The sequence below is a fragment of the Meleagris gallopavo genome, chromosome 9 (genome assembly GCF_905368555.1).
Source record: "Meleagris gallopavo chromosome 9, MGAL_WU_HG_1.1, whole genome shotgun sequence".
In the NCBI taxonomy this organism is placed as follows: Eukaryota; Metazoa; Chordata; class Aves; order Galliformes; family Phasianidae; genus Meleagris; species Meleagris gallopavo.
This window is the reverse complement of record NC_139412.1, coordinates 7,627,268-7,654,971: the sequence shown is the minus strand read 5'-3', so window position 1 is coordinate 7,654,971 and position 27,704 is coordinate 7,627,268. Positions and strand designations below refer to the sequence as shown.

General features: G+C 34.4%; 1 long non-coding RNA gene across 5 annotated transcripts in view; it reads right to left on the bottom strand.

Moving 5' to 3' along the window:
• The window catches only part of LOC104912170 (uncharacterized), a 163,250-nt gene that overhangs the window by 34,340 nt on the left and 101,206 nt on the right, over positions 1-27,704 (bottom strand). For 4 of the 5 annotated variants that reach the window (XR_014885022.1, XR_014885023.1, XR_014885024.1 and 1 more), the window contains exon 6: positions 20,696-20,752. The exons of the other annotated variant lie outside the window; for it this stretch is intronic. This is a non-coding gene — a long non-coding RNA (uncharacterized LOC104912170). The remainder of the gene's footprint in view (positions 1-20,695; positions 20,753-27,704) is intronic. 5 annotated transcript variants of the gene reach the window in all.

Sequence of the window (27,704 nt, the reverse complement as noted above, 5' to 3'; positions counted from 1 at the left end):
CAGTTCATTTGTCTTAAAATAATTGGCAATGTAAAATGAAGCAACCTCTCTTTGTCCATTAATCATTTGGCTCAGAGCATTATGCCACATTAGAGAAATATGCTTAATATGGTGATGGCTTAGCTACTGCAAACGTGTCTCAATCGTTGAATAATTAGGAAAACAGGTTTTCACATAACTTTCTCCCAACCCTTGATGTCCGCAACTGTCCTCACCTTTCCTTCCCCCTCTTCTCCTTAGTTTTAAAATACCTTTATAGCTTGTACACGAGGTATAACTTTGGTCTGCTGTTTAGGTATATTTATCAAGAGTCAGATTTTATTAGTTTTTATGATTTATGTAATTTTTCCAGCAGCCTCTTTTCTTCTGCTTGTCTAGTCACATACCAGGATTTTTAAGACTCAGAATTCTGAGAAGAAATCATTAAGAAATGTATAACTGATATCAGATGCACTGAAAGAATATGAGGATTTACATCACGAGACGAAGGAATATATTTATTTGCCTTTTCCAACAACAGATTTTCAAATGAATAAACCTCATCCAACTGCCTACTGTGAAACTCTCCAGTCATTTTTTGTAATGCCCTGTAATCCACTTTGTGCATAACATTTGGAATACCAAAAAGGCAAACACAGAACCTCTCAAGGATTAAAAAAACCTGAGAGATCAAAGTATTCTCCCATGAAATAAGGATAGTGTCAAAACAGCAACACATGCATTCCGGATTATGCAATATACTTAAAGCAACAAGAACCTATTCTCAAAGTTTTTACACAGTGTTTACACGCTTATACGTGAAACCATTTATGAAAAATTTCCTCAACTGCAATGATTCCAGCGACAAGACTGAAGATTAAAGTAAAGTTGGAGAGGTTTGGTTCTATAGCATAGCTCTATATTGCATGATACAAGTACAACTTCTGAAACAAACTTACTCTAACTTCTTGGTAAAATATCATTTTAAACTTACAGAAATGCTTGAAAGAAAAAAAAATATCCTAACAGATAAGTAAAAAACAATTTACAAATACTGCCAGGATCCAAAAGGACAAATCTATTTAATCTACCAGTGGTTTTGATGTTGTTGTTTTTCTATTGTTTTTGTTTGTTTTTTCACCATGGGGCATAAGATCCAGACAATAACATCATTGATGTTAATAATAAAAAACGTGAGAGTAATTGCTTATAATAGTTAGTAACCAGACTTCTTGATAGGACTTAAAAAGCCAAAGTTACATGCAAATTAAATTCTGAAGTAGAAAGAATATAAGTTCTGTGAGAGTAGAAATGGTATTCCAAACACCAGAAATATATTAAAGAATACAAGGTTAAAATCAGTTTTACAGAACACATACCTTCTGCATGTACAGTACATCAGAAGGATACCAGAAACAGCTAGTTTCACACCATTTTATGAATTTTAAGTATTTCAATTTGCATCCACCCTCTAATGCTAGTAAGCCAAAGCACATTCTGTTGCCTGAAGTAGGATTTTCTTTTATGGGGAGAGAAATTGATTATGACTGATTATTTCTTCTCTTACAGGAGTTGGACTACATGATCTTTGAAGGTAACTAAAACATTCCAAAGCTGCTAAAAAATAATAGTAACTTGTCCAATGATGGCTGTACAAAAATTTAAGAATTGTTCTCTTCCCTGAATGGTTGCAAAGATGAACTAGAACTTTCAAGTTGCCCTTTGTTCTGTCTCACTTCAACATTAGGTCTAGTGGCTGAACACTGGGTTTCACTAAGCAGTCCATCAACCTTGCATCTCATTGACGTAGGGATTGCTTCAGTCATTCTTACTATGTATTTATACATATTACTAGTCACCTGCAGGGTTTTTTGTTTTGTCTCATTTTATTTTTCAGCACTTTTTTAACCTTCCTATTTCCACTGTCAAATTACCAAATTACGTATCTCTAAGTTCTAAAAGACATAAAGAATGAGTTGTAAAATTTCTCAAGAGGGAAACAGGTATCTAAGGGCCTTTTAAGCTGATCCTAGATCCAAGAAAATATAGGAAGAGCATTCCATCCCTGAATTGAAACTCCATAATAGTTTACATGATTAGAAACTATTCCATTTTTGACACTGATAATTTTTTTCTCTACACATATCATAAAAATTATGTGTACTTATTTTTAAGTACATGTTAAATTTGAAATAATTGTCAAACCTTCCTTCAGTTACAATCTCTGTACTCAATCATTCTGTTAGTTTCATAGAATCACAGCATATCCCAAGTTGGAAGGAGCCCATAAAGATCATCAAGACCGACTCCTGACTCCACTCAGGACAGCCCAAAAATCAGACCATATATCTGCAACCGTTGTTTGTCCAGACACTCACTGAACTCCAGCCATCTCTAGACCCTTCACCATCTCTGTAGCATTCTTTAATTAGTATTTCTTCAGATCGTTTTCAAAACCATTTTGCAGGTGTGATGGCAGGTGTGAATAGCTGTACTATAGTACAGAAATGAGACATTTAAACAGTATGTATGCAAATTCAAAAAACGTAGGAAAACCACCCATTTTCCATGGAAAGACATCTGTGCCACAGTAATATGTTCATACAAGCAGCAGTGCTCAGCAGACCTCTGTTGTCTCCCCTCACCAAGAGTAACTAACGACACAAAGGAAGAATAGCTTTCGTTTAAGATTCATTTAAGTTTCTTGCTTCATCGGTAGGTTACATAATCAACAGGTAGCTTGTAGGTTTCTATTTCTGTTTCTCATAAAAATCATTAATAATTCATTTAATAGATCATATTTGGATGCTATCATGAATGATGATGTCACCATCAGAAGCAAAAATTATGAGCGACTGCCATTACATACCCAGTAAGTCCTCATTCTGTCTCAGTTTACACTTCTGTGCTGTCAAATTTAATTTTCTACCAGCTCCTTGTCAGACTTCTGCTTGATGTCTGTTATCAAACAATGCCCTTGAAGCTCACAGAACTGCCATTTACTTCTCTGAGACAGCACCCCCTCCACCTTATGGAGGATATGGGAAAAAGGGTGACATCTGTGTTTTGCATCAAACATGGCAAACTAATCCATTAACTCATTTGTAAACTGTGTGTTTGAAAAAAAACCCCAAATGATTAAGTACTAAATACATAAACAATAAAATCTACAAATTGCAGAAATTTCTGCTTCTTCTTTCCTTGGTCAACTTTCTACATACTCGGTAATGAGTACCAGACTTACACTAATTATAGGTTATTGAATGTAATCATTTTGCACATTAATTCAAATCTACTTTTCAATTTAGATATACTTTAAATGATGTAATTCATGAAGCAGGCAAACCTTTGCCATCAGCACTGCTAATTCACACTATCTTTTGCAACAGCAATCTGTGACACAGTTCTACTCTAGTAAGAATACTTTACACTAAGCATTCTCTTCCACAAAGCATACTTTCTCCCTCGTACAACAGGAAGAGCCAGCAATTAGTGAATTTTGGTATCTTTCCCTGTCTGGCTGGCTGCAATAAGAGTTGGCAGCATAAGAAACTTAATTCACAGAGGAGCTATTTGTACCATATTGCAGCAATGAAAATGGACAAGGATCTTGTACTGTAACAGATGTGACAGTATAGAGAAGACTTGTAACTTTACTTTCAGTGAAGCCATAGAAACTCACATTTGCTGAGAATCTAACCCATTTTTATATCACTTTCAATGAATCACTCCTAGTAGAGTGCAGATGTAGCAGATGCATCTCTGCAGAATTTCAGATGTTGAGTACAGAGGATTAGTTAAATCTCTTAATTACTTTTTCAAGAAAATATTTGTAACATCAAGTTGTTTTACACTCTCCTCCACTTAAAAGGACAGCATATTGTCTCCTCCTTCACAAATTAGGTTAGAGAGCGATATCACATGAATTAAAATCATAACAAAAGCATCAGCATTCTCTACTTTTAAAACAATACAGAGGAATTAGTAACAAATGATGGTTTAATGTTTACTGAGGCCTTACTCATTAATCTGAGCAGAGATAAATCAATAAAAATTGCTATCTGGTTTTCTGAAAGTAAACATTTAGCATCCCACAGTGTTATGTTCCTCCCCACTCATCTGCAGGATAGAAAACTCACTATTCCTGTTCTGAATCTCACAGAAATGCACTACTCCTGTGCTTCTGGGCTGCCAGTCATGTAAGCCACATCTCATAAGGTCCTAAGCTACATCTAAGTCTTGCTTATGTTACAAGCCCTGGGCTACTGAACAAAGTTATTTTCATTTCAAAGAAACCTATATAATTGCCAAGGAAGATGATTTTGACATGTATTCTGAAGAATCTGGCATACCTCTGTATTTGTACATTGCCTTCAGCATTCTATAATACAAAAAAAAAAAAGAAGCATGCACCTAAATGAGATTATTTCCTGAAACATATGGAATAGAACCACAACATAACAGGACAAGGACAGAAAAAAGACCTTCCACTTCAACGACAGGAAATTACAAAAACAGGCAAAAACAAGACAACTATCCCTTGATCCAGATAACCAAGGTACATAATTCAGAGAATTCTGAGCCTTTCTGTTGCACAGCTAGGATCACATTCAGGTAGTTAATCATCCTCCTTGCCCAAGACAAATGGTATTCAAACACAATTTGATACCTAATAAGAACACAGAATGAAACAGGGAAATCTAATGAGAAAGTAACAAGCACAATTCTTTTGAAATTCATCTACAGACAGACCTTAAGTCTAAGAGAGAGTTTAAGGCAGTTTTTTCTACAGACTGGATCCTTACTAAATTAAAAAATTAGGGAGTCTGATTTTTCACTGTTTCTGCTGATAAGAATTGGTTCTGTGTATTAATTCCAAAGGGAGTCACATACTGACAAGAGGTAAAAACTTCATAAATACCAGTTCCAACATTTCCCAGTTGTACTGTTTGATGTGAAATGTCTTGGAAGTGCTGAAAAACCATAGTGGACATGCACTTTCAATGGCTGTGAATTAGCACTCTGAATGTCTATGGAACTATAAGAACTTTTTCATTGACTAAACAAAAGTCAAAGATAATATCACCAGCAGCTTTTATATTATGAATATTATATTATATATATTTTATATTATATTATGAATTATTATTATTGCGAATTATCAATGATAAAATCTAAGCAATTTTATTCCTAGATGAAGCTCCTAAGCTGCTTTTGTGTGGTTTCTGCAGAATGTTTTAGGTCTGAAAAGTTCTTCTAGGTACTTCCAGTATAAGTTTTAAGCAAACAACCATCTGACACATTTTCAGAGGTGACCTAATTTAAGATCCCTTGTGAACCATTAATTAATTCATCATGTTGATTTATTCCATCCATTGCCTGCTTTGTCTATTCCCATTACTTCCTAGGAAAATTAAAAATTCTTTTAATTATTAAAGACTAAAGAAGACTTATGAAGTCTTTAATTTATTAAACTATTTTTCATGGATTACAAATACATCATACACAAGTGAGTTCTCTGTATTAGTTCTAATAGTAAGATAATTCATGCCTCCAGTGTCCTGAAGTAATCCACTCAAAGACCGACTGAGTGTATCCTACATTCAGACCACTGTTAGCGAGATGTGCATTGCAGCCTGTTTCTCTGACTATAGCAGAGAAAAGCAAGAGGCTTCAATGGACCTGTAATGTTTTATATAAGGTTCAGCATGTTATAGAATAAAATGTATATTCCTGACTGTCCACTAAGTATGATGTATTACTAACACAAATGCTTTTTAAAACACAGCTACCATCTGTTGCTTACATTTCAAAACTCAGCATGTTCTAAATTTCATTCATTTGGACAAGAGGTCTCTCAATGGAAATATGTCAGTCTGGTATTTCTCCAAGTTGCTTAGGAAAAGCTCCTGTAAGTGAAGAATTTAATTTTTCCTTTATGTTAGCTGCTTTCCTAAGAGCAAGAGAAAAGTAGAAAGCCAGAGTTGAAACTAAAGAGAATTTTTTCTGCAGACACCAGTCCATACTACAGATAATATTTCATCCATATGACAGAAAAATAGTATGAACTACATTATATGTACTTTAGGAAATTTAAAAAAGCAACGTTTTAGGCTTTCCTTCAAACTATTCAATGCATCCTAATCTTCTTGTTCTCCTCCTCTAATATCCAGCTTGTCCAGTTTATGAGAAAAGTTTATTTTGGGAAATTTAAAATGAAAGACACTGATTCCTACTTTTCAATTGCATTCTTAGCGTCCATTATGCATTTTTCTTTTTTTTTTTTTATGGTCTAACTTGATTTTATAAGGATTAGGTTTAACAGAAATAGTTAGCACTGCAACGCAGAAAAGCACGAAAGAAGCAGAAACCAAAGAGATACCCCAAAAGTTATACTTTCATGAAACAATAAAATTAAGATTTATAAACTTCTGTGTATAAGGAACATTGAGAATAATTAGGGAGCTAGATACATAAAGATATTCAAGTACACTAAAGGCTTTAGAGAATGGCCCTCTAAGGTACCCCCAAACAAAAGGCCCAAGGCAGAAATTGTACTTCCATATCAACTATCATTAGAGTTCAAATTCCAAGATTAATGAAATTTAAGCTTAATATATAAAACTACTATTTTTTCATGGCATTATTTTACCCTGTTCAACATAACTTGTTGCCATACAGCATGTATAGCATAGGAGAGAAATTTCAGGAAAAAAAAAAAACAACCAAACATTTGAACATTTCTTATGTTTCTTCTTTTTTTTTTTTTCCCCCCCCTCAGTAGATTGAATGATTGTCACCAGTCAATACTGACATTGCTTTCGCTCTTCTATTGCAAATTCAGAAGTCATCACGGATCAAAATTTGAAATGCCATTATAAATTAAAAGCTCAGACTATCATAAAGTTAGGCACAGCCTCTAGCAAAGTGATTTGAGTTTTCAGAAGAAAATTTAATAATATTTACCAAAGAATTTACTTAAATACAAAACAAAGTTCACACAAATGCATGGAGTCTTGTGCATCTACCAAAACCTCATTCCAGTTTCTAAAGTTCTCCCCAGTAATCTTTTATTTATATATTTATATAATAACTGCTGTTTGTTCCTAGTTTTTCTTTTCTTTCTTTCTTTTTTTTCTTTTTCTTTTTTTCTTTTTTTTGCCATTAGAAGGATGAAAGAAACTTATTAAACATTTGTGGACTAATGTTTAATGAGCAGTATATTTAACCAAAGCGTGCTAGATGTTACTTTCAGATTTTGATTGCTAAGGATCCCTAAGGACAAAGGGAAAATACAGTATTTTAAGGTGCAAACACACCCCACGGAGCAGGTAACTCTAGCTAAAAGATTGTTATTAAAACATCCCATCAAAATGCTTAAATCTTTTAATAAAGCTGTGTCTTTCAACAAAGGAATACAAGCCTTTTTGAAGCCTTAGTGAGAAACAAGTGATTCAAAAAAGATTAAAGCTTTGATGCATTAATTTACCTACCATTCAACTGCAATATCCTATTAGCCCAATCTAAAGTCATCTAAAACTTCTAAAAGTGAATTTGAACTGTTTTATGTAGTTCTGCAAATAATGGATTACTTTTGTACATCTAGACAAGCTATTGAGTTCAGCCTTTTCTTTGATTATGATTTTAAATGTACTGACCTATCAAAAAATAATTTAAATTGCTGGGAAACTATCCATAAAGTATTCCCTATTGCCACAAGTAGCTCAGAAATGTTTTCTGGAGTGATAATATCTTGCACCTACAGACTTTACTGAATAAGATTTCATTCCATGTGGGAGTTATAAGGTTCACAATTTCTAAGTAATTCCATAACTGGACTGAAACTCATCCATTGTGTGCATGCTGTGGTGTTGCCCATCTCCTTGCTGAACTCCTGCACCTACGTATTGATTTTAGTGGCTGTTTTTTGCTTATTTGTTTGTTCTTTGCTGGTGTTTGTTCTTCTCCCAGCTTTCTTCTGATGAAAAGAGGAAGAAACATTTTCTAATCCCCTTGTCTGCCTCTCTTGATACTTTCTGTCAATGTTTGTGATGAAAAGAAGCAGCGCTTGCATCGAAGCAACAGCTGCACAACCCACAGCTTACTGCTGGAAAAAGCCTGAGTGGCTGAAGGTTGTGGGGAATGGTGGGTCCTTTTTTCCACCATTGTTGGATTTAGGTTGGGTTTGGGTTTTCTTTTGAATTTTTGGCTTTGCTGCCTGAAGTGACAAAAAACAAACTCTTCCTTCTTTCACATATATATATAACTTGACGTTTCCCTTCTTTTACAAATACATTTGTGCTCCAAGACTACAAGATCTAGTGCAGTCTTCAGTAATCAGGTTGCAACAACACTGGAGCAGACCAAGCAGCAAGTCAAAACATTCTTTGTCCACTGTCACCAGCAATTAGAGGCAGTGAGAGAGTTAAGAGACACAGAGGATACTGTCTTTAATGTTTCACCTTTTAACATCAAAACACAAATTAAAGATCAATGAAAGTTGTAAGTTTTTGAAGGGTACATCAAGGTCCGTTCTTTAAGAAGTTAAAACAGCTAACTATTCTACAATTTCGTTAAGACAACACTGCTAATATGACTTAGTTTTATACTTCATTACTTGCCAGATGCTGATTTGGACAGAAAGCAAAGTACCAAACAGATCCAGTGCTATTTTCAGAGTTACTATCATGTCTACTTTCTGAAAAAATAAAAATGCAATACTTTAGGCTTTTTGTGCATCACTTCCTTCTGTTCCTCAAGACCAAAAGATTCCAAAGATCAGAACTTTCAACACTTTCCAATAAGTTTTAAGGTTATGTATATGTATATACACACATTTTTCAAAACAAACAAGACATGAATCTCTAGGATTCAAAAATATATTTTGATTTCAAAACAGCCTTTCTACACATAACCTCTTAACTTTAAATAACAAGTGTTTGTGATTGGCTTGCTGAATATTCTCCCACTTTCTGAAAAAGCAGACAGCTGCTAACAAAGACTGCAAAACCAGATGCTTTCAAAATATGCAGAACCAGGCAGATCAAATATCCCTACACATCTGACTCTGGTTTAGCTAGACAGTTTTCAACAATGTTCTGTACTTATCTTAACATTACAGAATACATCTTGGGCAGAAAAATCAATTAGGTGACCCACAATGGAACCAAGTTTTTAGTTATTGTTTTGGCACCTCATTGGCTTCATAGCAAATCTCATGATTTACATATGGTACAGATGTGTTTCATGACTGTCATACACTGACATTCATTTTAATAATGTCACAGCTATAATCTTGTTTCTTAAGGGAAAGAAATCATGCTTGCTAACATTATTGAGTTATTGTTTAAGGGAGAGCTGAAGTAAATCTTTGCAGCACATAAAATATGTCTATCTTAATATGAATATCAACAATGAAAACATCTTGATCTGTTCCAAAATTTTATGTGGAACATCTTCAACATTCTGCTCTTTGGTAGAATTAGTCCTAATGCTTACTGATGACTAAGTTTGCTTTTGCCCTGCGTGCCATGTTGGCAGGCTGCCATCCATTTCAGGGTTAGTTTTGTGGGTTTTTTTTTGTTTGTTTGTTTGTTTTCAGCTTTTCTAGCAAAAAGGAGAGATTTGAATGGGAAAAAGCAAGCAAAATATTCTTTTTTAAAGGTTCAAAAACATATTTTTAAGTATTGAAAGCAAGGAAAAACGTCTCCCTAAACATAGATCATTAACCATACTAATATATATAACTAGAACTTAGTTCCACTGGCTTCATAACCACGTTCCACATAGTTGCAAGCTGCCACTCTTATCATACTTGGCCTTTTCTCTGCCAGATAAGTCAACTTCTCTCATGAGACCATGAGTTACATCTTCATGGCCCTCCACAGGACTCACTACAATTTTTCCTGCATCCTTCTTGAAATAGATTGCACCTGAACCTACTGATGAGTACAATCTTTGTCTTACTTTTGTTTTATCATAATTTTATGAATACATTCTTTGCCACACACACAAAGCTCAGAAGTTCTTGAAAAGCAATCTAACTATTTATCACAGAGACTTGTAATGACTTAACTACCCAACCACACAGAAAAGTGGCAGAATGTTTTACAGTTCAGCTGGAGTCTGGTAGCAGCTGAAGGAGATAGATACATTTAAATAATAATAAAAAAAAAACGTCAATACATACTTCTACAGTACAAACACAAACATATAAAAAGACATTTCATCCTTGTTTTGCACAACACTGTAATCTGATATTATCTGATTAAGCAGTAAAAGCTGCATCTGTAAATGTGAAAGCCAGAAATGAGTACAAATATAAGGCTATGCTGTATATATTTAAGCTGGTTGAACTTGTGTCAATCTTGGCTTGAGTTTGATTATGTCCAGGATCACAAGCTTATACTTAACCATAGGCTGAAAAAAGCCTGAGACAGCTTAAACCTTTGTATAAGAGCTAATGACAGTATTTTAAAATTCCAGCTGTCATATTCCAAACTGTAAAAACAAACTAAATAAATACAGTATATTCTCGTGAGATATTTTAAAATATTTTTCTTTTAAAATTGTCTTTCTTAAAAACATAAATCACAGTGTACAATGATTCAGCATATGGCTATTAAACATAGTTGTTGAGCACTTAAATGTTGTAACTAACAAAATATATTTGCCTCTGTTCTTCTCTCAGTATATGAAGGAATGCACTAGCATCCAAAATTTGTCTGAAAGCACTTTTCTTTTCTTTTTTTTTTTTTTTTACTATCTTTAAAATATTTCCTTGATTTATTTTTACAGACTGGTAGAATGAGACAAAGTAGTACACAATAGTTTATCAAAATTTATATTATTCATAGTATCTTTCTCAAAATTAAATGTTAAATGGCTTTCTTTTATTGAGACATATCATCGTAATTCCTCTGAATTAGAAATCAGAGTTGCATTCTGAAAAAAAGTGCTTATATTGAACCACTCCAGGCTTCATATCTGTGTGAGGACAATTGTGATTTGAGACGGACAATTTCTCCTTATTTTAGGATTGTATCCAGAACTCTTTTTACTTTGCAAAAGCTGCTCTTACTCATCAATAGCTGACATGGTTCCCATATATGCTGGTAGGTTCGTGGAAAGATTTGGTGAGCATTTTCATTATCATAGGAGGAATATAGTTTCTTCCTAGATGTGAAATTACTTGTTCAAATATCTTCCCCTGCACAGGGATAATTTTGAACAGTCTGGCAGCGTGAAATATCCACTACCACAGTTTGAGGCTGAATGGGTCATCAACACAATGCACAGATTTCCACACATTAATTTATTTGTAAACTCCTCAGAGCCTAGACTATTGGACTGGAGGAAACTATGACCAACCTGAGAAGTTTCTTGAAACCTGTATATCTGAAGGATTCACTGCAGACTGACATGTTAACATCCCAACAAATACTTACTTTCTGGTTTTTGTTATCTTCAGAATCGAAGCATTGTTTTCATTTTATTGACAGTTAAATGTTTGTTTTTTTTTGTTTGCTTTCTAAGTATGTATTCTTAGCAGAGTGCTACTTACAGTCTATTGCTAACCTCAATCTTATTTTTGAGACAAAAAAATAATTCTGCAGAATCAAAATGACAATTCTGGAAGTTTACTAGTACCAGTTACTTTTCACAAAAACATAGATTAAAGTGCAATAATAGAACACAAATGTTATTTTAAATTAACTGGAAAACAGAGACTGATTCTTTACAATTTGTTCAAAATGCTTTAAATTGCTAAATACTTTCTAACTTAATTATTGATGAAGCATGATTTGCAGGCTCAGAAAAGAACTTTTCACTGACTGTGACAAGTACTGCAATTTATTTACCCTAAATCAACCTCTTACTAGCTGCAGTGAATGCTCCTCAATACTAGCATATTCAGTTCCACACTCACTTTTCACAAATAAAAGAATTTTTAGTCTCTCCTTGGAAAGCAGCTGCTGCATTTCCTTAACCACTTTAGTTGCTTTCATCCATGCCTTTCTCTAATTTCATTATGTATTCTTTAGATGTAGCAAGCAGAACTGTGAAAAATGCTATAAGCTTGGGAATGCCAAGGTTTTTATAAAGTGGTAAATTTATTTTCTGAGGCTTGAAGAGTCATATGCAGTGCTGTAGGGGAATCCAATAGATCCACATGAAAGAGAGAGAGGAGATATTTTTGTTAAAATTATCAAGGTATAGGTATTCACTTGTTGCCCTTTTTAAAATAATGGCTACATCACTAATACTGTTTAAAGAGATGTTGGAATATGAATAACACAGAGAAGAAAGAACAAAGAAGTTGTATACTTAGTTGGCAACATAGTCAGAATCACAGTTGCTCTCTAAAAATCAGGATGGTCCAACATAGCAAAAAGCACAGACAGAAAATATTACGGAAGATATTACGGAAGCCAAATAACACTCTTTAGAGAACTCAGGTGAGACTGAATAGTGCCTCTAACTCCTTTCTTCTAATAGAGAACAACTAGGAACAAACTTGGCCAAAATATCTCAAGAATTCTTCCTCATCTTTTAAAATGGTACAGCACATCTTTCATGAATGTTTTTTCTAAGCAATGCCCACAGATTTGTAGGTCTAGCTACTTGGAACTCTTTGATCCCACATAACTTCAAACACCGTCTAAACATTCCTTTGCTTTCAACACAGAGCACATCTCGTGAAGGAGGACAAATGACAGGTGGACAGCAGCAAAGATATTCAAGTAATTTAAAAAATACAGAAGTACAACCATGCAATCTCTCCTCAGCAAATCAAAAAAGTATATGCTTACACTTTTAGAATTGCTGTAAAAGAGGTGAGCATTCCCATGAAGGAAATGAAGATATAGGTAATATGTGATTTCACATTAAAAACATGAAGCACAAGTAAATAACAGTCAATACCAAATTTTAAGCTAAAGATAAGCTTTTTCCAAAACAAGAGCTAGTATGGTTAGGTTGTGGTTGGACTTGATGATCTTTAAGTTCTTTTCCAACCTGAGCAATTGTGTGATTCCTACATGTTAAGAAACTCTTGAAGACTGAAGCGTGGAAAGCACAGGACTGTTTGTTCACACAGAAAAACAGTGCTGTGTATGGAAGAGAGCTTAAACTTGCCCTGTTTCCTATGTGTTCTGCAGGCAATTGCAACAGGTATCATTTCACATACACAAGTACAGATGTAATAAGAGATGGCCAGCATACAGAACTCCAGCTAAAAGCAGGGGAAACAATATCGGAGAACTGCCTTTTAACAAGGAATTGTTTTATGTGCCTTATAATAAAAATTGTTCCTGTAAATAGTAGAAATATTTCTCTTCATCTCTATTTAGGCTTATCCATTTGTATGTACAAGAACAAGCTTCCATCTGACTGCAGAAATGCTTTTGAAGAACTGAAAATAGAGGAGGGATTTTATTTTTCAGTCTACGCTAATCAGAAGTAATTAGCATAGCAACCATAAGCCTTAGTCTGAAAATTAAAACAGGCATCAGGTTCATCTTGATTTTTGCTAAACTATTTCCCATAAGCATGAGTATACACAAGATTTCTCAAGTATGTTTGTACTGCCCTAACCATCTACTTCAGTCAACTTCTATTGAAGCTAAAATCTCAGTACCATCAAAATGCATACTAACATTTTCCCAGTCAAAGTAATCTGTTCTACAGTTTTCCAAGAGTATATATGAAGCATATAGCTTTATTTCAGCATTCAATGCACCATGGCTAGAAAAGAGATGAAATTCTAAACTATTTTGCAGAATTGCTTTAAATGAGTTGTGTTCTGCTAAGCAAATGTGTATGGAATTTAAAGACTCAAAGTTTATGGTCAGCTCTACAGAGTTATCACTGGTAAATCATACAAGTCCAGTTACTCTGCAATGACAGAAATAATAAAATATAAAATATTTGTTCATCTCAGGAATTTTATATTCTATAGTTAATATTTTTCCAGCACAGCAATCCATTTTGCCTATTAAAAAAAATTCTCATTGGTCTGGCAAAAGTTAAATAAAATACAGGATTAAGTATTTAAAATATGAGTTCCTAAGACCTTAATTTGTATTAATGCCCTCTTTTTCAAGTTTTTGACAGAATTCCATTCATAATGAAATGTTCAGAGGTAATTATTTCTCTTTCTTCTATGTGAATTATGAGAATTATTTATATACTCAATCTTAATATCATAGCTTCATTACCTAATAGGAAAAATCCACAGGATATGAATCGTTCTGAGAAAGAATTAAAATCTTTTCTTCTGTTTTAAATAAAATAAATAAAAAAAAAAGATGAAAAGATTTCTAATGACATAAAATCCACACTGCTGCAGGCTCTGCTTGCAAATCAGAGCTCTTGCTACGTAAGTTAGAGCTACTGGTTAATACTTCTAGTCTCCTTGTCTGTAAAGCTATAAACCACAATACTATAATGATCAGTTAATGAAATAGTGGAGTGATAATGAGGCTATAAGAAATGTAAGTTAAATTATTAATTAAAAAAGGTAAAGAATAAGTAATGAAAGTAGCAAGTTATTTGGCCCTTTTTGTAAAAGAATGGTCAAAAGATATAAACCTAGCAGCAGTTTAGCACCTCGCCTTCAGCCTGCGGTCATGTTGTAATGAAACTCTTGACATTACAAATACATTCATTTGACAGTTGTTCTCACTCATAAAATAATGCGCCATGCACAAAGCTTATTACAAATTGGAGATAAGCTGTAAAAGCCATAAAATATCTGCTGACATTTATTGCCAACGAGTAGCTTGAGGATGTTGATACATATTGATAACAGTCTGCTTTGTGACATTTTGAAAGTTTACTCCTCATTCACTCACAGAATATGCAAATATATCTTCTCTACCATTTCTTCAAGTCATTAAGTCATTAAGCCAATGAAATAGTCACCTCTATTTTTATCTATTTCATAGATATTCTGTAAGTGTTGTACACGCTTGTGCCCACAAGACAGGTTTTCTACCAAGAACAAATGTAGGTTCTCAGGAATATTTGCGTAAATTAGAACTGCAACAGAAATTTGTTTACAGATAGCTTATATAATCAACAGTGAATACTAGTGTTACTATATTAAATCCTTTGAGAGATGACAGGATTGTATGACTGTCAGTAAATATATATAAATACAGACACACATATATATGCCAGCCAGTCTCTAATAGAAGCAATTCTACCTGCACTGCCCCTAGTTTTATTTACTATATAGAAGCACGAAGGAAAGGCTGCATTTCAGACAAGTTACTTCAGTAAAGATCTGAACCTATTCCCACTGAAGCAAGCTGCAATTTTGCTATTGTCCTAGGACAGGAGAATCCAGCAGTAAGCACCTAACACACACATGATTCAGCTTTGCTGAGGGCAGAGGCTGAAGTGTTCTAAACATTTCTAAATTTGGAAGAACAATTAAAATCTCAGTGAGATTTTAGTGCACTTCTTTTCTGAGTCTGGTAAAATTGTGGGCAGTGGTCTTGTTTTAATACACTGTAGTAAAAGCAATGAATAGTGAGATCTCTAGAAACTGGGAAAAAAACAAAAAACATTTCTGTAAAAAAAAAAAAACATTTCTGATCTTTGGTAAGATCAATGCACTCACTGGTGGGAGGAGTTTTTAGGGATTTGTTTTTTGCTTTTAACAATATCATGACAATTTCTGAACAAACTTCACAATGTACCGCTGTTAGAAAATGTGTTTTATGGCTTCTGAAATTTCAAACGTGGACTGAAAAAACTGTCTGCCTTTTGAATAACACTAAAAAGAGCAAGGGCAAAATCATATCTGTCATACATGAAAATAAATTTACAGTGGGTTTCATTGTACTAAGCAAGTCATTGGTTTATCATCTGCAATTCCTTTAAGAAATGTCACAAATCCACAGGATGTCCTTGAGCATTACATTTTGCTTTAGGATCTTTGATTTAACAGATAAAAGACAAACCTACATTTACCCAGACAATTCCCAAATGTCTCTACATCTGTAAAAGCCTAGAAATAAGTTATTCCAGTGGGCATACTCTATAAGTTGTGATCAATAATTTTGCTTGCAAAGCTGCTTTTTAAACCAGACAAAAGTAATTTTTCTTTGGAACAATCTCTGGGGTTCCAAATGACATTATTTCAGGAACTCATGGCATACATGTCACTTAACGACAAATATAAGTTCCCCAAAATCTAACATTTGAGCAGCAGTTGCAGCAGCAGAAATTTGTAAATACGGACAATTGCTTAGCAGCAAATATATATTAAAAAAAAATTCATTTTCATTGCTTTGAAGAGAGAAAGAATGAAATTAGAAGTGTTCTAGTATGAAACACAATTGTGTGCAACAGTTTTTTATTAAAACTGTGATTTGTTACCTGTCATTTACATGAAGTGTGAACTTTCTGAGAAAACTGGAGAAGAGTTTGGTCCCCTGAAGCGAGAAATGCAAAATGGCCATAGCCTCATTATCTGCATGCCAGTCTTTCTGGAAAGTTAGCTGTGTACCACAGAACAAGTGACCAAATTGTACAATATGCCTTGCTATAAACTTCTAAGTAAAACTATAAAAAGCTTCCTCTGGTCTTGGGATTCAGCTAAAAGCTGAATACTAACTAGATTCACAGGGAAAATATCCTCTCTGAGCACAAGTCACTCAACTCCAACAAATAAGCATTAATGAGGACTTTTTAGTAAGTAGCTCCACTGGGAGCCATCAGAAACATTTGCTACTTGCAATCCAAATAAAAAGTCAGTAAAATAGAGCACAGGTATAAAGAAATAGAAGAGAAAACAGAGCTGTCTGCCCGAAATGAATTAGCTCTAGATTCAGAAAAACAAATTGCAATCTAGGGTAACACTCAGAAAAATGTTGCTTTGTATTTAAATTTCCAGTTCTAATAGTTAGAGTAGATCTTAGGAATGATAAATGGGACCGAAAAGTTAAATGTAGATTATAACTATTTATTTGTTTTATTTTTTATTTCAATCTTATCTTACATATATCTTATATCATATATGGAAATCCTGACACTGAATACTACCCAGCCAAGCCCTTCCTTTGTGATAAAGCCAGTCTGGAGTTTGGTAGTAGGACAAGAAGGTTTAAAAAAAAAACACCAAAAAACAACATGATGTATTATTCCAATAGAAAAAGCAGAACAAGAGAGCAAGAAATACAAGTTACTGTGATGGAGCTATAAGTTTGTTGCAGTAAATTGCTAGGGTTTTCAAAACAACAATTTTCAGGCTACAGAAGGACATGTACATGTTCTTTCAGTTACAAATGTTTTAGAAAAAAGGACTTTCTCCCAGAGCAGAGGAATTCTCTGCTTGAGAGACAGTGGAGTCATTCCCACACCTTGACCACAACCTAATAGTGCTTGGGGGAGACTGTTTACTCTTTATGTAAGAGGGCCGCTCTGAAAGTAATGCCTCCTACTTTATTATGTTGTCCCTCAGTGTCAGAGGCAGACACAGGTGTTATAGCAGTAGAAGCTGAACCTTCCCACCAATATTTCATTACATTCTGCTACCATGCAACAGATGGCAGCAGTGGGGCAGTCTGACATAGAAGTGCGTATGGAGCAAAGATGTGAAAATTAATTCTTCCATGTGGAAAATACAGAACCTGTTGACATTCATCAACAGTTGCTGAATGCTTATGGAGAACAAACAGTGGATATGAGCACAGTGAGGTGATAGGTGGTGCATTTCAGTAGTGGTGACAGTGACATGAAAGACAAGCCACATTCCAGATGGCCCAGCACAGATGTCACACTATAAAATAAAGAGTGTCTCAGTCAACTCATCTGTGCAAATCAGAGGATTATGACCAGAGAACTGTGTATGAAGCCGAATATTGTTGGAAATGATGGTGACAACATTAGAGTATTAAGTTTGTGCCAGGTGGGTCCCACAAACGCTCACAAAGAAATAGAAAGAACACCAAACGCAAGTTTGTCAGGACCTATTGAACTAATAAAAGGCTGATGGTGACACTTTCCTGGATTGCCTGCAATGAGACATGGTGTCACCGCAACAAGCTAGCATCATAATGGCAGTCCACGAAATCACAGTTCCTGAATTCCTCATCGAAGAAAAAGTTCAAGATGCACTCCTCAGTGATTAAATTGACGTGCACAGTCTTTTGGGAAAGGAGTAATAAATCTGGATTTCCTGGAACCAAACAAATCATTGACCATGACCATTACATCGCAACATTAACTCAGCTGAAGACTTGAACATTTAGAGATAAGCCACAGAAGAAGACAACTTTTCTCCTGACATGCAATAAAATCAGGCTGGACTGTGTACTACGCTCACCATACAGTCAGAATTTGGCACCTTCTGACTTTCATCTGTTCAGGCCAATAAAAGATGGACTGTGTTTTTTTTTGTTTGTTTGTTTTGTTCTTTTTTTAAGGCTGATGTCCTTATTACATGATTACTGTTGCCTTGAAATTACTACCCTATCTAAAACAGCTATAAAAATATTTTTATTTTACTGATGGTGGACTTTTGAAGGCTATTGCTGTAACAAGAAAATGAAGTCTTTCCAGAAGAGGAATAGGAAGCTATGCAATAACTCATATAATATCATACCAATCCTTTCAGTTTCATGTTTGGAAGGAGTAGAGGTAGTTCATTCTCTGCTCTAGCATGTTTTTGGGATGTTTCTGCAGTTTGCCAAAGCTATATATATATGTTTGTGACAATTTTATATTTCCTACAGCCAGTAAAGATTAAGCTCTTAAGCTGAACCACCTGTTTTCTCCTTTTTTTTATTATTATTATTTTTTTTTATGAGTATAGGAAACAATTGAAAGTGAGATGCCACTGCTGATTTTGTAAATACAAAATTCTGTTTCAAAAAATTTCATCCTTAAGGTAATTTGAAAAAAATAAAAAGCTGCACCACAGGCTACTTAAAAAGAACATATCAGATAAAAGAAGATGGGACAAAACTGCCAATATTTGCAAACAGCCACAGAATGTACTGGCAGTCATACAGCCTTGCTGTCAGACCTCATAAATTAAGCACTGGTACCTGTGGCAAGTAGTTGGATGGCAATTCTCTAAGGAACACAGTTTTTATAGGCAGTAGTAATGGAGATTAAGGAGTTCTCTTTCCACTGACTCGTGCTGAATCAATGCCCCGACACTAAATAATAAGGTAACTGGGGGACACTACACTACACTAAAACAATAGTTCTATTGTTAGGTCAAACTATGTAAAAGTAATTAAGGACATGACCACATACACATCACACCTGATAGGACACCTAGACAACTTCAGCCAGATTCCTGAGGGGACTAAGCCTTAAGAGCTGCTGTCTTCCAGCTCTTCACATTTTCCCCATGTTATAGTTTCAAGTCACTGCTATTACTACCTCAACAAATACTCTTCTGTTTGTGTTTTTAATTATGCTATCTCCTAAAATAGCTAATAGTTTATCAACTTTAAACTTCTTAATTTTCTTAGTAAAAGTAAGCTTAAGTTACATCACTGCACTGCACAGAAACAAGCCTTGGATCACAGACAGATGAGGTCTGAAGGCTGCAACTTCATTAAAATCACTACATACCTTTTCTGGTAGCTATCCTTTCTCAGGAAATGAAATAATGAGAATGGGAAAGTCTTGCCTATTTACCTGTCTCAATTGACAAATATTGAATTGCAAATTTCCCTAGTTGAACTTTGGATCAATGTGAAATATATGAAGAAACAGAGCTTTCTGCAACTTAAACACTTCTTATTTGATCCTGGAATGTGCATTTTTAAAATTGTGTAATTAATTTGAAAATTACGTTGCAGAGAATAAGTTCATCACAAGACAGAGATGGGCTGAAAAATCAAGTAGTCTACTTTGCAGTCTTAAGTCTTTATCCTGGTGCCTAAGCAAACATTTAGTTCAGCAAAAAAACCACACCAACCACTCATTCTTCTTGAGTGGCCCTAGTCAAATCTATCAATGGAATCAGCAGACCAGCTTCAATGGCTTTGGCTCAGTACATACCCAATCTTTCTTCCCTTAATGCCTGTTCACTTTCATTATCAGAAGTAAAGCTGACATTTGTCTTTTCTTATTTTAAAATCATGCTTTAATTGGTTATACATATTCTTTAATATAATCTGTTATTCAATCAGAAAGTCTTTTGTTTCCATTTCTACCAATAAACATATCACAAGAAAACAGAAGACATAAGTACATTTTTTAATAAGAATTGTTTTTCTTTAGTAGTACACTACATTTATAAAACCAACCTTTAATGCACAATCAGTGTATTTTGGCTTCTGAATTCAGACTTAAAGCAAATCCAGAAAAAAAAAAAAAGGACTACAGTTTAAACACACACTCGTATTTTGGTATAGCATGGCAATGGTATAGCAAATGTAGAAAAAGTGGTGGCAACTTGTTTGTTCTTAATGCACTGCTGTGATATGTATCTGTTAAACCATTTTTGTTTTCAACTGAGAGCTGAGCAGTTGAGAAGAGGAATGTTACTGGGCAAGTACCAGCGCACTACTGCACAGGTGGAGTCATTAAAGTAAATTCAGTATCCATACATTGCATTGGCACAGTATATTTTTAAGCTATTGTATTAAGTTCCCTTAAACTTTCTGTACCAAATCAGGTGAATTTAAAAAGAAAATTAAAAATCTAAAGTCAGTAGAAGTAGTAAAAGTCTGTTGCTACTTACAAGGAAGTGTGGTGAGCAACATTTTAGTCTCATAGTTTAGTAATATTTTTGTTCCACCTAGAATACAAAAAATGTCAAAATAAATTTTCTAGACACATATCAGTAGCAGAAATTGTATGTCTCCTGTTGCCTAGACATCATATTGGTTTCTAAATTACTCTACTTAAGTATCGAATACCATGCCTAACTTTATAACAAACCACACAATGGAATCACTGTCCTTCCAGCCAGAGGTTAAGAATGAATTAGAACTTCTTATGCTGTTCTATAATGGCAGTCATGAGGCCTTATAAAGACTGCAAAGATGTAGCCTTGTTCAGTACAAGAAGTTTGAAGACATCCTGGTTAGTTGGTTTGTGTCCTATAGATTGTGTATGTTAAGATACTTGGGTTTCAGAATTACTATGTCTAACACTATTGCACTGATATAGCAGAGAAACTATTGTTAAATTGCTATTGAATTCACTATTTGGAATTAAATTAAATTTATTTGGAGAGAATGTTGACCAGAAGGAATTAGAATGACTGACTGGTAATAGAACCACCACACAATACTTTTTACATCTCATCCTCATTGAAGAAAAGATATAGTCATGTGGAAGTAATGTACGGCATAAATAACAATGCAGATTTATAAAATGGAAGATGCAGTAGAAAGGATCTCCAATCATTTTCTTTTATATTGTCTTCAATTTGGAAGTGAGGTATTTTTTATTTCAGTGATAAATCTAGAAACACTTAAGCTACTACAAAGAATTACATCCTATTGATAAAATGCTACAGAGCTGTTCTATTGCAGTCTAATGGGAAAAAGACACAGTGAATAATAAGAAATCATATGAAGACAAACATCTTAATTAGCTAGATTCTACTATAATTCCATTGCAAATTTTGCAGCACTACTACAAACTATTCTATTCATCCTCACAGTTAAAAATACAGTCATCCAGTAAATATCTATTACAATATTTTACAGTGCAGGAGCCTAATCCTATTCCCATTAAGTTCTCATTGACTATAAAGAGAAACTTCACCCAATATGCCAAAGTCAGCTAGAATTCCACAGTTTTCTTTTCTGTATTTTCAGAGGCAATAAGTACTTTGGGAATTTGCCATATATAACTAAAATTCCTTATAACTCACAGAATTTCCTTGCTTCCTTTTGACCCATTCCTTCTTAGAAATCAATGCAAATCTTTGGAAGATGGGCATTTTTTTGGAGCTGACCTTACAGGACTTATTTGAGTCAGTATTTCAGCCATGCTTTTCTCTCTTTCTTCTCCCACTACTTTCTCCTGAGGGGAGGGAGGGATATCACATGATTAACTCTTTAAACTGCTACAGTCTCTCACCCAATGACACCTTTATAGTCTTGATTTTATGTCTGGATTTTGTAAAAATAATAATCATCATTATAATTAAAAAAAAAAAACATACAGATGCATATGCATCCCTCAAATTTCTTTGCTTGCCTAAAAATGTTAATTTCATCTTGAAAATGAAGGTGTTTCATCTTTAAAATGTATATCTATCAGAATAAAGCTAAAACAATAAAAACAATCAAGAAATAGCCTATATTTTCATGTTCCAATACTTCCCACAGACTTTCACCATATGTACTCAGTCTTGGGTGTGTGGGCTGAACACAAAATATCAAACTCCGACTATCTATGGACATTAACATTATTTCCTTTCCATCAGTCAGCCAGGACTCAGACAAACTTATGAGGAAAAAGCATATCCTAGGCCACATTAATTATCCTTTGAAATAAAGATACTGCTATAATAAGCATGATAATAATCATAGAATGGCCTGGGTAGAAAAGGACCACAACAATCATCGAGTTTCAACCCCCCTGCTATGTGCAGGATCACCAACCACCAGACCAGGCTGCCGAGAGCCACATCCAGCCTGGCCTTGAATGCCTCCAGGGATGGGTATCCACAACCTCCTTGGGCAACCTGTTCCAGTGCATCACCGCCCTCTGTGTGAAAAACTTCCTCCTAATATCTAACCTAAACCTCTCCTGTCTCCCTGTCTTAGTTTAAAACCATTCCCCTTGTCCTATCACTACCCACCCTTGTAAAGAGTCCTCTTTTACCTGCCAATTATATCTTTTCTATTGAAGATTTGAAGTATCTGCTAGTAAGATATCACTGACTGTTTCTTTGAATAGCTTAAATATGGAGAGAAAATTTAATGTCAGAAATAAAAAACATTATCAGTAAATCATTATCCAGAATCCTCTTGATTATCCAGAATCAAGAGGAGAGAACTATGTGCATGTATGCACGTGGGGGGGAACAAAAAACAAACAAACAAACAAAAAAAAAAACCTCTTTTCAGGTCTGCCTCCTACTTCCATTTACACCGGTTACCATTCCAGGAGGAGGTCTGCTCCTCTACATCATCCTCTCCAGAAATCCCTTTATTGCTCAGCAGCAAGTTTCAGAGGAATTAATTTTAAGTATTGAACTCCATTAACCAAGGAAATTCATTTTACTGACAGTCTGTGGTGGAGACACACACAGAAATGGAAGAGCACACTTTTTCTTCCTTTCTTTTGCATATTTAATAGACTTGATATATATATTTTTTTCTTCTCCAATAGACTAGAGCAGCTATACTCTATGTAAACACTACACTAGTATGGGTAACTTTTGAGACAAAAGGAAGATCAGAAGGGTCATTTACCTACAAAAGGAACTGAATGTTAACATACGATTGCACAAGGAAATGTCTTGTTATGCATGTAAGTATTCCAACTGTAAATAGTGCCAATAATGTTGTGGGATATTCTTATATTCTTATGAAAAAAAAAAAAAGTACACAATGGGAAGATAATGACTTTCATTGGCATCCTGACTTGCATTAAAACTTCTAAGAGAAAACTTATATGCTTTGCATACCTGAGAGTATTTGGTTATTTTTGACATTACACCTCTTAGGTCTTTTAGAAATAAGTGGATACTAATTTGTCACTCCATTGTGGAACTTGTTTTAGATTGAGACAAGCCAAATTACAATGCTTTGAGAGAGATCATTATTTTGAGAGCTTTGCATTAAAGGATAAACTGGTTAATTGTTTTCCACAGCACAGAAAAGAACTACATTTTTATCTCAAGGGCATTATGGCAGAAAAGTTGATGTAGTTACCAGGGCAGCAACGGAATACTTTAACACAATACATAACAAATCATCTGACCGGGGCCTATAACTTCAGCCTTCATATTACAAACACAAGCAGATAGCAAGATAATGGCAGCATTCCATTGTTTGCTTTTTGTCACTATCTTTTATTCTGAATTGAAAATTAAAAAAAAAAAAAAGTAATATTCAACAAAATATTCTAGTATCCAACAGTTACTGGATCAAGAACAAGTTTAGCTACAGCTATATTTATACTAAATAAACACTAATCAAAGAGTGAGTCTTCCCAAGCAGTGGCTCTTTTGAGCAACCAGACATGCATAATCACAGCAGGCATTCTGGCATGAGTGTAAACGTATTTAGATTGAAGAAAGATGCAGGGAGAATAAAATCCTTATGATTTCGTCTTCCGTCACCTCTCAGGAAGAGTTTGGAAGGCCACAGTACCAACAGATTATATAGTACTGTTAAAGTTTATTTTGTCATAGTCTGCACCATATAAGCAGTAATATTAAATAAACTCAGAAATATATAAATTCTCACTGAATGTATCATCTTGCACTTCGATAACTGTAGTCGCATTTTGAAGCCAGGACACAATAGCAAAAAAGCTATACATTTATGTGCACAGTATCTAGCCTAGTACCTGACCTGAGCTAGCATACCTGGCCTGTGGACATAGGCTAGAGTAAAAATATTTTGATTTAAAAGAAGAAAGGTAACTAACAGAAGTATATTTGAGAGTGTCATTTACAGATTCAGCCTGCATCAGTCGTATGCATATTTGATAGTTTAAACTTAGGGATTTAGTAAAGAATGCTACTAATCAGGTATAGAGAAATAAAGATCCTTACTGCTATTTGGTTTAAAATCATTTATATGACTATTAGTTACACACAGTACAGTGACGCGTCAAATTTAAATTGTGCGCATCAGTATATAAGCCATATTCTCAGCTATCATTAACCGTGTGATCTGAGTGATCTCAAATAAGAAAGAAAAAACTGGAAACAAATTAAAATTAGCCTACAACACCACGGCACTGTCACGCTTACACTGTATAAAGTCAGCTTTGATCTCTTACAACTGTAGGTCTGTCATCAAATTTGCAACGACGAAAGCAACTGAGTGTCAACATGTAAAATGTAGGCATCTCTGAAGGAGTATCTCAAATAAAAACTTTTACAAGTACTGTAATATCCAAATAGCAATATATTCTAAAAAAAAAGAAAGCAAAAAAATTCTAGAGAAGCAAAGCACACCTTCAGCATAAGACATAGAAGACAAAATGGTAACAACTGGAAGAACAGCATGCTGTACTTCATGCATGCATGTTGCATCATGAAAGTGCAGAAGACTAACAAAGTTCAGTGACTAACATAAACAATAAATTCAGGAGTGTCAATTAATTAACAATATTCAAACAAAATCAACATTTTTCAGTCACCAAATAAGGCAAAGAAACAGTAAAAAAAAAAAAGGTTATATGCTATTTAAGAATGATTTGGGGGCCTACGGGATGGTTTGCTGTTGCCTGGTTTTTTTTTCTGTTTTTTTTCTGTTGTTTTTTTTTTTTTTTTTTTTTTTTTGCTTAGTATTGCCAACCAGTGGCAAATTGAAATACAAATTACTTCAGAAAATATGGTTTTTCTAAGTTCTAGTCATTTTCAGTACAAATATTGTAAGTGCTAAGGGTGCACATCAAAACAAAAGAATTAACTATTTCTTTTCAAATGTGATCAATCTAAAAATTTTTTGGAAAGTCTTAGTATCCATTTCAACACAGTTTATATTTTAACATACTGCTTTGATACTTTTGTTAGTGTTGTTTTATTCTATAAAAATATTATCCAAGCAGTGATATACTGAAATCAATAAGATGAAGTGGAGATGTTAAATAAGAAATAGCTAGATCAAGCTGAATATTTCATTACCTTTCCTACAAGTATTTTTGTTTGTTTTCAAACTGCTCTAGTAATTATTAAAAAGAAAAAAGAAAAAATCAGAATGAGTCTGTGGCTTGAATCTTAACATACAAATATCAAAGTGTTTTCTTTTACATCATTATTTTCAAAGCAATTTGCAGCCTGAGAAGTCTGTATTTCCCAATATGCAAGGTGAACTAGAGAAACACTGTTAAGGTAGAAAAAGAATAAATGAATTTATTTTACAACAGGACCTTGACATACTATGTCCACTGCTGCCTTTGAAAGCTGTACAAAGTTAAGATCCAAAACATTTTAAACCTATCTGTAAATTATCCCATGTGGTAGGCAAATACCTATGATTTTTCTGTCCCAAAACGCAACTCCAAAGCGAAGTAAAACTACTGACCTTTGGATCCATTCAGGCCTGTCAGGCAGCAAATTTCCAGTGACAGTAGTTTAAAATCACTACCCTATTTAGCCACAGCTACAGGGTTGCCTTTTTTCCTCCACTGTTAACTTCTCACACTCTCAAATGCACTGCAATACATGTATAAAGAAGGGGAGATGCATTCAGACATTCTGTCTGTGGTTAGTTTTTACTGTCTTGACTACAAAAGACAAAGAGGTCTTTTAGGCAAAATTTACTTGAAAGAAACATAAACAAGACACTAGGCCTCCCAGGTTGGCTTTATTCCCTATATAACTAGAAGTCAGTCTCAATAAAGTTTTCTCCCTTAGGAAGTTCAAAACAGTATAGAAACAACAGTGACTTTTAAATCACAACAGTAGTATTATTGGTTCCCAGAAATGAACATTTCCTAGAAATTCTATCACACATTTCAACTTTTCTGGGAATTTAAACGTCTGAGTTAAATTATATGAATAATGTAACATTCTTAAATTGTGTTCTCTTATACTGACTGGAAAGAGAAATTTAAATGAGTTACACATCTGTGATTTATCTAGAGTCTGTGGTCTGATTATCTGCCCACTTATCTGGTTAAATTCTACTTTGGTTCCTAATGATGATGATGATGTCTTAACTTGTTAGACCACTTAGAACTTCATCCTAAGACAATTTTGTCAGTTCAGTTGTTAGTTTTCACAACAATATTTGATTTAAAAATCTCAGTGAATATATGTATGTATAGTGCTGACCTTATTTGACTGCTCCAATTCTCAATTATTTATTCAAAGAATATCTATGTATCCTCAAGGTAATTAGAACACACAAAAATACAATTCAGGTCATCACAAATAATGTCTTTATGAAAGGAATAAAAAAAATAGCAATCCAGAACTACCTGAAATCAACCGTCCAGAGGCTGATAGAACACAAAGCAACGCTTGCTACGCAGTTGGCATATGACTATGCTATTCATCGTGGAGGGAGTTATGATGTCCAACAGCATGTTATTTCAAAGAAGCATCAAAAATGTTAGAGCATCAGAGCAGGAACTGACAGATCTCTGCAACACAGTCCTCTAGTTCAAGATACCAGGCAGATGCACTTGTGATGTGTCATCAAATTCTCTTTTGCATGTACTTATTGTAGATCAAAGCATTGACACAAGAGATGAAAAATTGCTGGCTCTGTTCTATCAGCAAGATTCTTTGATCAGAGGCTACACTTCTTTTTTCAAATCAATTTCTTTAGTTTGCCTCAGTGCTTTTATTGGATCAGAGAATCACTATATGCTTTGTTTGTCAACTCCTATGAACACGACTGAATCCTTATTTGCACCTTGATTGGATTTTCTATGGACATTGTTATGGACTCACTGACCATGAAAACTGTCTTGCTGTCATCTATATTTGCAAAGTTGGTAAATGTGGTGTCTGTAAAATCAGAGTATTATAAGATAAAAATTCATCATATGCTTGAGTAGATCTGTGCAAATTCAAGAGTTAATATTCTTCTCATCTCCTA